At 33.0% G+C, this 10,168-nt stretch overlaps 1 long non-coding RNA gene across 1 annotated transcript; it reads right to left on the reverse strand.

Moving 5' to 3' along the window:
• Positions 1-799: 799 nt before the first annotated feature.
• LOC143074728 (uncharacterized) lies at positions 800-4,989 on the reverse strand. Its single transcript, XR_012978072.1, has 3 exons — positions 4,645-4,989; positions 2,003-2,185; positions 800-1,706 (listed from the first exon to the last, which is right to left on the reverse strand). It is a non-coding gene; the product is annotated as an uncharacterized LOC143074728 (long non-coding RNA).
• Positions 4,990-10,168: the final 5,179 nt, after the last annotated feature.

Genomic DNA, 10,168 nt, shown 5'->3' on the forward strand with positions numbered 1-10,168 from the left:
TGTTATTGATAAATTGGATTATGTTACATTTTTTTTATTGAATGCATTATTAAAAACAAACAAAAACAAAACAAAAAATCTTTATGATTTATAAGGAAAGAAGAAAATAATTTGATGACTTCATTTCATCGACGGATTCAAGAATCGTTGATTTTAGAAATAGAAAACACGATAAAATGTAGTTTAATTACTTATAGTAAACGCTAAATTTTGTTATGATATATTGATGTCTATAATAATTTTAGAGCAACACATTTTATAAAATGGTTGTACGCAGCAAATATTCATCTTGCAGAGTTTATTTGACATTGACTTCACTTTCCGTGATCATACTATTAATAACAGTAAAGTATTTATGAAACCCTTAAAAAGAACTTGATCTTGAATAATTTTTAAATCAGTAAAGCAAGGAAGACATATATTTATTTTCATTTCTAATATTTACCAACGTTGATAAGTATTTAGTATGACGATAAATTGTCACTTCTGTTCTCGTACTATGAACAACAAATTTATTTATTTTGTAAAAGTATTTCCGTACTCCTAACAACAAAAGTATTATATTAAGATTTACCTGTGTACTTTATTTATTCAATGCCATTTTGTCCCAAGTTATAGTTGTCTTTTTGTACATTGTTTTAAAATCAAAATATTCATCTGGTGACGCATTTGAAACATTGGGAAAGATCACTAGAACAATCTGAAATATTGAAGTAAATATCATTAATGTGTTGTTTAATTTATGCCCTTGCTCTGCTTTTATATATTTTATATGACAATGACAATGAGTATGGTGGGCGTATTGTGAACGTAGTTAGGTCGTAAGAAGATCGGGACGAAGACGGCATGGACGTACTAAAATCGTAAAAACAGCGTAATATAAAGGTGGTATAGTCGTAGTGGAAGCAAGGTTGGGTCGCGGTAAGAAGGTGATGGTCGAAGTGAGGTCGTAGTTACATCGCTGTGAGATCGTAGCACAGTATCCTTGACTAGAATCGCGCTTTCGCTACGATGGTACAGCGACCTTTGCGATCTTATCACGACATTACTGACCTCTTACTACGCTTCTGCTAAGACCTGATTTCGCCACGACCGAACCACGATTGTCTTGTACATGTTCAAAGTTGGCCACGCTCATCAGGATCATGAAGACCTAACCACGAGCGTACTACGATCTAACTGCGATCTGCACGATCGCACTACGATTATCAAAATGTTTTTCACAGATCGTAGTGAGACCGTGGCCTTGTGTGACTGCGTTATTAAGCTTGGCATATATATTTACAAACAAGCAAAAAAAAAGATGTCAAAATTCTAAATTCAATTTAACATTGTCTATCTACTTGATTACAAAAAAAAGGGTTAAATGATTATGTGGCTAGATGTATGTCACATAGCGGTTTACCATTAAAAACAAAGCTAATTGTTAATGTCTTATGGAGCTAGTTCTATCTCACAGAGCGGTATCCCGTTGTGGTCGTCGCCCGTAGTCCATACATCATGCATCTTAAAGTAATCCGGTTTGTACAAGGATAAGTAATCAGTACCATAATAAGAAGTACCATCTGGTTGACCCGTGCCCCAATTAAAATAATCCATTTGCCTACCATCGTCATATCTCCAGTTTGGGGATGATTGGTCATTTCGGTTATGACTTCCTTGAATAAAGACAAATTGAATGTTGACAAGGTACGCCTCTTGTGTTACTGTAATCAAAATAAGCCTTATTAATTCCTAATGTACTGGTTGTGAACAGTAAATAGTTTTTCAACTTTACTTATCGTTATTCTTTTTACCTATCTGGCTTCAAATACAAACACACAGTTAAAAACTAATATTTGCAACCGATTTATTGTCACGTTTTTATTAGTAGAAAATAACTGATGAATTGTTATTGAATGATCTTTGCAGTGATTAAAAGAATGCTGAAATCTATATATATATTTATGCTTTCGGATAAATGATCTGAAAAATAAAGGGTTACAGTACATATATAACTTACTCAAATATCGGACAATATGTTCATACTTTGCCTGCATATCAATTCTCATCAAAAAAGCATTTTCCTGTCTACATTTTTGTTTAGCTATCTGGTAATTGTACTGAGATTCACCATGAAGTAACAACTTGTAGCAGATGTGTAAATCCTTGCTGTACAAATATTCTTTGTCATGTGGGCAATTTTCTATAACAAAATATTATTTAGCTGTAATGAAGATTTGATTGTACCTGTGTTTGGGAGCTGGCAATAATCTCATGTACTCTCATTTATGCATTCCATTAAGCACGAGTGAGCAATTTTTCGAGAACATTTCACATTCTAATTTTAAATACGACCTCGGAGTGTAGCCGTGTTCCCCACTAAATCTACACACTCTTTACGGACTGTGATGTTCCTTCGGTTATTTTATGATGATAATGTATCCCATCTAGTTCGCTATACCCGTGTCTGTGGTGACTTATAGAAATATGATTACGGTAAATTATTAATTCAGTATTAAGGTATCACATATTTTTCACAACCTTTGCTAATTTATTTTATGAATACCATGTCACTATTGAGGAAAATATATGTTTTGGTGACGCAGATTTTATGATTTGAAATATTCTAAGAACAGTTTATTTTCAATCTATGAGTTTGACTTTCCCTCTATGGTATCGTTCGTCCTTCTATTACACTCATTGAAAATACTCTCTACACACTTGCAGAATTCATGCATTAAGATTAGTTCATTATTTTTTTCGATTTAAACCGGATTTTAGAAGAAAAAAAATCGGTTATTGATTTGGGGATGTTCGGCAAGATTGAATATATGGTTCGTCTTGACGAAATTATTCAAACTAATATATGTTGTTTCCTGTGACTCAATGAAGCTACAGTTCAATTTTCACGATTTAAGCTTTCCGCGTTGTTGATTTATAGCTCTTTCTCAGGAATTGCTATTTTGATGTTATTATTATTAATTACTCAATTCTGTTCAAAACTATTTTTTTTAATGATTTTTAAGACATTGTATTGATGATAAATGACATTATGGATTTATTTTCTTTGGTTTGGTAAATTGGGTAGCATCAAATATAATTTTAGAGAGAAAATAGATGGTCAATCATATCTAATTTTTGAGAACTAAGTGTATATCTTTTATTCAGTTTGAGTAATTTCCCATTGAACAGAAAACTATATGGATAACCATAAATTAAACATATGTATATATATATATATATATATATATAGAGAGAGAGAGAGTTCTTTCAAATGATGAATTAAACCTGTATTTGAATATAAAATTGTTTGGCCCAGTCTTCAAGTTGGTCCAAATTAGGGTCCAAAATTAATTTGTTTGATCAGGAACATATATCTATAATACTAAAATTACGAGATCCAATTTGTCAGCCGTCATCGGGTAAAAACGACAAATCAAAGAATTCAACTCTATATATAACTAATATAGAACAATGGTGTAGATTAAAAATTACACCACTCCAGACCCTTTTGTTTTCAGCATAATTAATATTGCCAATAATTAACAAGTTCCGCGTCGAATCCGATACCGATACAAATAGTATATTCAGCTATTACCTTATCTGTACGTTCCGCATTTGACAGGCGCACCACCAAACGGTGTATTTAGGATTTTGCTATATACACGGGTCATAATCAAAGGACTGACACTACTAAATTCAATCATTGTCAAATTGCTCCCTATTGTGGTTTTTATTCAGCAATCAGCAAAACTTTCTAAGATAACTAATATAGGACAATGCTGTTGATTAAAAAATACTCCATTCCTGGATAGCCAGGACCTTTTGTTTTCCAAATAATTAATATTTCCAATATCTGATAAGTTTCAGGTCGACGGGTTCAAACAGAAAGATTTGAAAGCAGAGAAAACTGTGTATCTTATAATCGACATGACTTATCAGATGACAATACCAATTACTAAAATAAGGCTTAGGCATAGTTATATACTTTAATTCAGTCACGGACCCGCGATATCACGGGTGTGTACTTGTATTGACTAATTATATTGAACAGTATATCCAAATTAAGAGCTGTTTTAAGCTCTTAAGCTCAAATGTAGTGGCCATACTTGCTCAACTGTCCAGGATTCGACCTCTACAGGAAACCCGGTTTGCTATCACTCTGGCAGCCTCTTGTTAAGACAAGTACTAGTATATTGTGACGCATTATTTTTGTAGTTTTGAGCAAAATCTAATGAAAAGAACTTTGACATATCCCAATTTATCTGTAACTTGGCCGGGAATCTAAATTGTGTTCTTGTAAAAGAATATATGATTGATCCAAGCAATCGCTTTATTAGGTTTTCCTCAATTAATAACTGCTCATTACTCATTCAAACTCCATTTCTACGGGTTTCTGCTTAGTACTTTTAATTTCAAAGACAGGTCAGAGATGAGTGTAGTAATGAGTTACCCCACAAGACGAATGACAGTAAAAATGCAGGATAACAAAATCCGAGTTCTATATTTTGATTAGATTGAAAATTAAGGCTTAATTGGCGCTATAATGGTAGCGAAAAACAGCTAGACGTTTGACGATAAAAGGCATTCCTACCATCAGTATGAACTTCAATTAGAAATAAGTGATTTTTTAAATATTATTCTAAAAATATAAAGATGTACCTTGATAGCAGGTAAATAAAATTTCCCATTCAGCGCGACCACCACCTCTGTCGCTGCATGTAACATATGGTTTCCCTACAAGCCTGAAATTGTGTGCGCATTTAAATTTAACCCCATGTCGAACATCTCTGCTGGGTCCAAAATATTCATCTGGTGACGCATTTGAAACATTGGGAAGATCACCAGAACAATCTGAAATATTGAAGTAAATATCATTAATGTGTTGTTTAATTTATGCCCTTGCTCTGTCTAAAATAGACGGCAACAAAAGCATGATCCTTTCAATTGCACATGTTCTATACCAGTAAATTAAACTTGTTTCGGATGCAAGAATAATAATAAAGGTGGGCGAAGGATACCAAAGGGACATTCAATTTCATAAATCGAAAATAAAATGACAACGCCATCGTTAAACAATAATAATAATAAAAAAAAGGTACTAATACACAAAACACAACATAAAAAACTAAAGACTGAGCAACATGAACCGCACCAACATCCGTATGTTCATTCTTGTACCGATTATTGGATACTGGGCAAATGATTGTGTAGTCAATTGTTTTGGTAATATCCTTTCGCGTGGCTCGGTATTCATACATCCCGCCTTTCTGTTGTTGTGCTATGGGCAATTTTCTAAACAATTTGTGCTTGTGTGCTGTGTGTTATGTCTTAATGGTACTTGTTTTACTGTACCAGTTATAAAAAATTTACTGTATCAGTGTTATTAACTTAGAGGGATTAATAATACGGCACCAGATGCACATTTCGACAAGTAAACATGCATCCGAATTTTTTAAAATATCCGAGAGCTTTCTTGTCATATGAAAAGTGTATTTGTGGTACATTCACATCATCATCATTCAATTTACCAATTTTTCAGTTATTATATTTCATTCTTTTTTTCAATAGATAGACATTTAAAGTATTTAAAATTCTAAAAAGTGCATGCTCATCAGTTTACTTGTTTCCAATCTTGTTGTAATGATCGAGGTAAAAATATAATAAATAATTTACAAAAGTGTATCATTAACACACTATATTTATAATGTCAATATTAAAATGTTAACAATATTAACAAAGAGATAAAAAAAAATTAACGCAAGATTTTGCTAGAAAAAAGCTTTACAAAGCGTGCATAGGTGAAATCGAATGCAAATGAAAAATCTTTTGTACAGTGAAAAGTGAAATAACAAAAATATCAAAATCCAAGGAAAATTTAAATAGATGATTTTTTTTAGTCAAATGGGAGAATGTAGAATGATTGCTGCTATAAATAAATACAAAATTTGAATGATATTCAAGATTATTTATTCTAGAAGTAAAGGCTAGTCCTATAACATATGACATCGGGGGCTTATTATTTACTATTTCTATTAATTTCTGTTTTTTTTTACTATCAATGTGCCATCAGCATTAAAAAAAAGTAAAAATAAAAAATATCATTATAAAAACGTTAAAAATTAATTAAGAATGCGAAGTCATATGTTATAGGACTAAAGTAAAGGTATGTCTGTAACGTCAATTGGCCAATACTACATCGATGTAAGGACGAGGCTCCATAAAATTAGTCTGTATCCTCTCTGTATTGTTTCTCCATTGTTCTCGTCTTTTTCATTTAGACCAGCAGGTTCCAAACCTTTTCTCTTCTCATTATGGTGTCCCAACCAGAAGGATGTTTCCGTGAGCGACAATTTCTGGTGAGGGGACACTGTTAAAAGGCTAATTTTAGTATTATTTGTGTAATAGACAATACAAGAACTTTAACTGTGACACCTGTTAACCGTTAAATAGTAATATTTTCTTAGCATCTGAATGAACTCTCTAGAACTGTCGCAATTAATTAGTGCTATTTATCTATGGTCATAAAGTTGCCACTGAAGAACATTTAAAGTTTCTGGTTATTCTAATGTGTTTAACATTCAAAGATAAAGACAGAGTTAATGTATTTTCTGGTCAGTTTTAAGGTTGTTGCTCGATGTGAAAAGTTGGATACATGTTTGCAATATATAAATATTGTATAAGAACTCGATGTTGTCTTTTTAATTCATATTGAGGTGTAACATAAATGGTGGCAGCGGTAATGGTGGCAGCGGAAATGGGATTAATTAATTTAAGTTATTAATTATTCTGTGGTGGGATTATAAGCGTAATTTTCCTAAAAGATATATGTGCTATCGTAGGACTATTGCTTATGTAGCTAATGTGATTAGTCAGTGTTTTATTTTTTGCCATTAACCTGGCGTATATCCAGCTCTGTGTTCAGCGATTAATTGGATAAAGTATATCCAGCTGTGTGATTCATCGATTGATTGGATATAGTTACTTTATTGGACATGTGTATTTGTGACATGTCCGGCTGTTGATTCAGCGTTGACTTTTGAACTATCGAGCGTAGCCTTAAACTCACTTTTGTTATATTTTCGTTAATCATAAGATTAATTGCATTTTGTGTTGAGGTCCGTAATGGCAGTTGGAAGATGTACAATGTCTCCATTCAGACAGCAGTCGAATGGGAGATATGAGCGATTTAATGATACTTTAAAGTCCATGCTCAAGAAGTTGTGCGCTGAATCTGTCAATGAATGGGAATTGGTTCCTTGTGCCGTATTCGCTTATTGTGAAGTTCTGCATGACGAAACAGTCTTTTCGTCGTTTGAGATGTTGTATGGTAGGCCTGTGAGAGGTCTGATGGTCATACTTCGTGGATTATTGACTGCAGAGGATGAGAAACACAGTTCCGTTATTGGACATGTTACAACTATACGTAATCGTTTGGCAGCTATGCCAGAAATGGTTAAAGAAAAAAGCATGGCTTGGTACGACAAGTGTTTGAGGTTCAGAGAATTTGAACCCGGGGGTGAAGTGAAATTACTGTTACCGTTCGAGTCATCAAATAACAATGCCAATGCTTTATCAAGAATATAACAAAGATTGACTGTAAGCTTTATGTTTTACTGTTTTTATTACATCTATGTAAATTGGAGCAACGCCTTTTATTTTATTTTAAAGTGAATTTTCGAAAACAGTGTTTTCTCTTGAAAAGGGAGATGTTAAAAGGCTAATTTTAGTATTATTTGTGTAATAGACAATACAAGAACTTTAACTGTGACACCTGTTAACCGTTAAATAGTAATATTTTCTTAGCATCTGAATGAACTCTCTAGAACTGTCACAATTAATTAGTGCTATTTATCTATGGTCATAAAGTTGCCCCTGAAGAACATTTAAAGTTTCTGGTTATTCTACTGTGTTTAACATTCAAAGATAAAGACAGAGTTAATGTATTTTCTGGTCAGTTTTAAGGTTGTTGCTCGATGTGAAAAGTTGGTTACATGTTTGCAATATATAAATATTGTATAAGAACTCGATGTTGTCTTTTTAATTCATATTGAGGTGTAACAGACACTTTATTTTAGTTTGGTACCATTGATTGATTGATTGTTTGATGCTTAACGTCCAGTGGCAAACGTTTCATGCATGTTCAGGACGAATTTTTGTACCGTGATAGAAGGTTATTAAGGGACGACTTCAAAATATCAATGTAGGATATAAAACTTAATTCACATAGTTTTTTCACTGAACCCCCCCCCCCCCCTGTCCATTGTATCTCCCACGTACTGAGTGCCACAGGTGTTTTATGATAATACATTGATTGAGTACTGGGCTGGTGATAATCTTGGGGACTTTTAAAATCCACATGATATGGACAAAGTGTAAATAATTTAATAACGATGACTGTTTTACTGAACAAAAGGCGCATGTCTTTTCGTTGATTTTCGAGGCCAAAATATTCAAAATAAAAAAATAAGTACTATCGTTGAAGAGCTTATTAAACTTGAAAAATATCAAAGCAAGGTTAAACCCCGACAAGGAGTTATAGTTATGCACGAGGGAGATACATTCATTGAGTTAATTTCTGAATGTTCATGTCAGTACGGAAGTATTGGATTCTGGTCTAAGGGTTGTTTAGACAGTTCTCTTGAAAAAATCTTTTGGTGTGGCTTGGTATTTATATATCCCGCCATCGGGTTATTATACTATGGTCATTTTTTGTAATCTTGTTTTTCGATGATTTTGCTTAATATGTGCTTTGTCTATCGAGTGTCTCTATGCCGTTTTGTTTTTCTATGCTGAAATAGTTGTTTGTTTTGATACTAAATAAGATTATAACACATTGTTGACTGCTGTACCCCAATTTTTTTATAGTTTTACTTATTATGTCTGTTTGTGTTGCTCACATATATTGTTGTCAATATAATAGAACTATATGATATGCAACTGTCCTAAAAGTGATAGGTTCGCTAGCGATACAACTAGGTTTAGTCGACCATTTTCTACACGAGGTAATGTCTGAAAAAAGTCAGGAATATGACAGTTTTTTTTTTCAATCGATTGATGTGTTTGCATTTTAAGCTTATTTTGTCATTTGAAAAAATAAAGAATTTTCCGTTCTGTATTTCCCTTGAAGTTCGGTATTTTTGCCGTTTCCTTTTTTATGATACCCTGAGGGACTAACAGAGTATTAATCTTGTGGTATTAAAAACGGTAAGAGTACTAAATAATTTCTGAATTTTATAACAGTAAATCTAAACAAAAATAAAACAATATCCACCAAGAGAGGTATTAATCTAGTGGTAGTAATTACACAAACGGTACCGTTTTAACAACATCAGATGTAAATATTTCGTATAGTATAGCATATAAGGGTATCCAATCGGGCTTCATTAATGGCACATTAGCTGTCAAATTAATGTTCAAGCATTTGACTCAAATTCTCATATTTGATTTATAACATATGTAGACATACATCCAAATTACAATAAGTATAAATAGTTATCAAAAGTACCAGGATTATAATTTAATACGCCAGACGCGCGTTTCGTCTACATAAGACTCATCAGTGACGCTTATATCAAAACAGTTAAAAGGCCAAACATATACAAATACAATGATATGCTATGTAGTATTTATTGTTTAATTGCTGCATCATTACTATTAGTATACTAGTTGTATGGGCCGTTGCCAATTATTGTAATTGAGTTTGTGCCAATAAAATATTTGTATTTGTATTTGTACAAAGTTGAAGAGCATTGAGGACCCAAAATTCTAAAATGTTGTGCCAAATACGGCTAAGGTAATCTAATCCTGGGGTAAGGCAATCCTTAGTTTTTCGGGACGAAACGTCCACCAGCAGTGGCATCGACCCAGTGGTGTAAATAGTTATCAAAAGTATAAAATATACAATGATCAACTAATTGAATCTGTAATATGTATCAGCACTTCGTGAGTATTTTAGTCTTAACCATATGATTTAAAAAGAGGGACGAAAGATACCAGAGGGACAGTCAAACTCATAAATCGAAAATAAACTGACAACGCCATGGCTAAAAATGAAAAAGACAAACAGACAAACAATAGTACACATGACACATCATAGAAACTAAATAATAAGCAACACGAACCCCGCCGAAAACTAGGGGTGATCTCATGTGCTCCGGAAGGGTAAGCAGATCCTGCTCCACAT

This window comes from Mytilus galloprovincialis, chromosome 1, assembly GCF_965363235.1.
Source record: "Mytilus galloprovincialis chromosome 1, xbMytGall1.hap1.1, whole genome shotgun sequence".
Taxonomy (NCBI): Eukaryota; Metazoa; Mollusca; class Bivalvia; order Mytilida; family Mytilidae; genus Mytilus; species Mytilus galloprovincialis.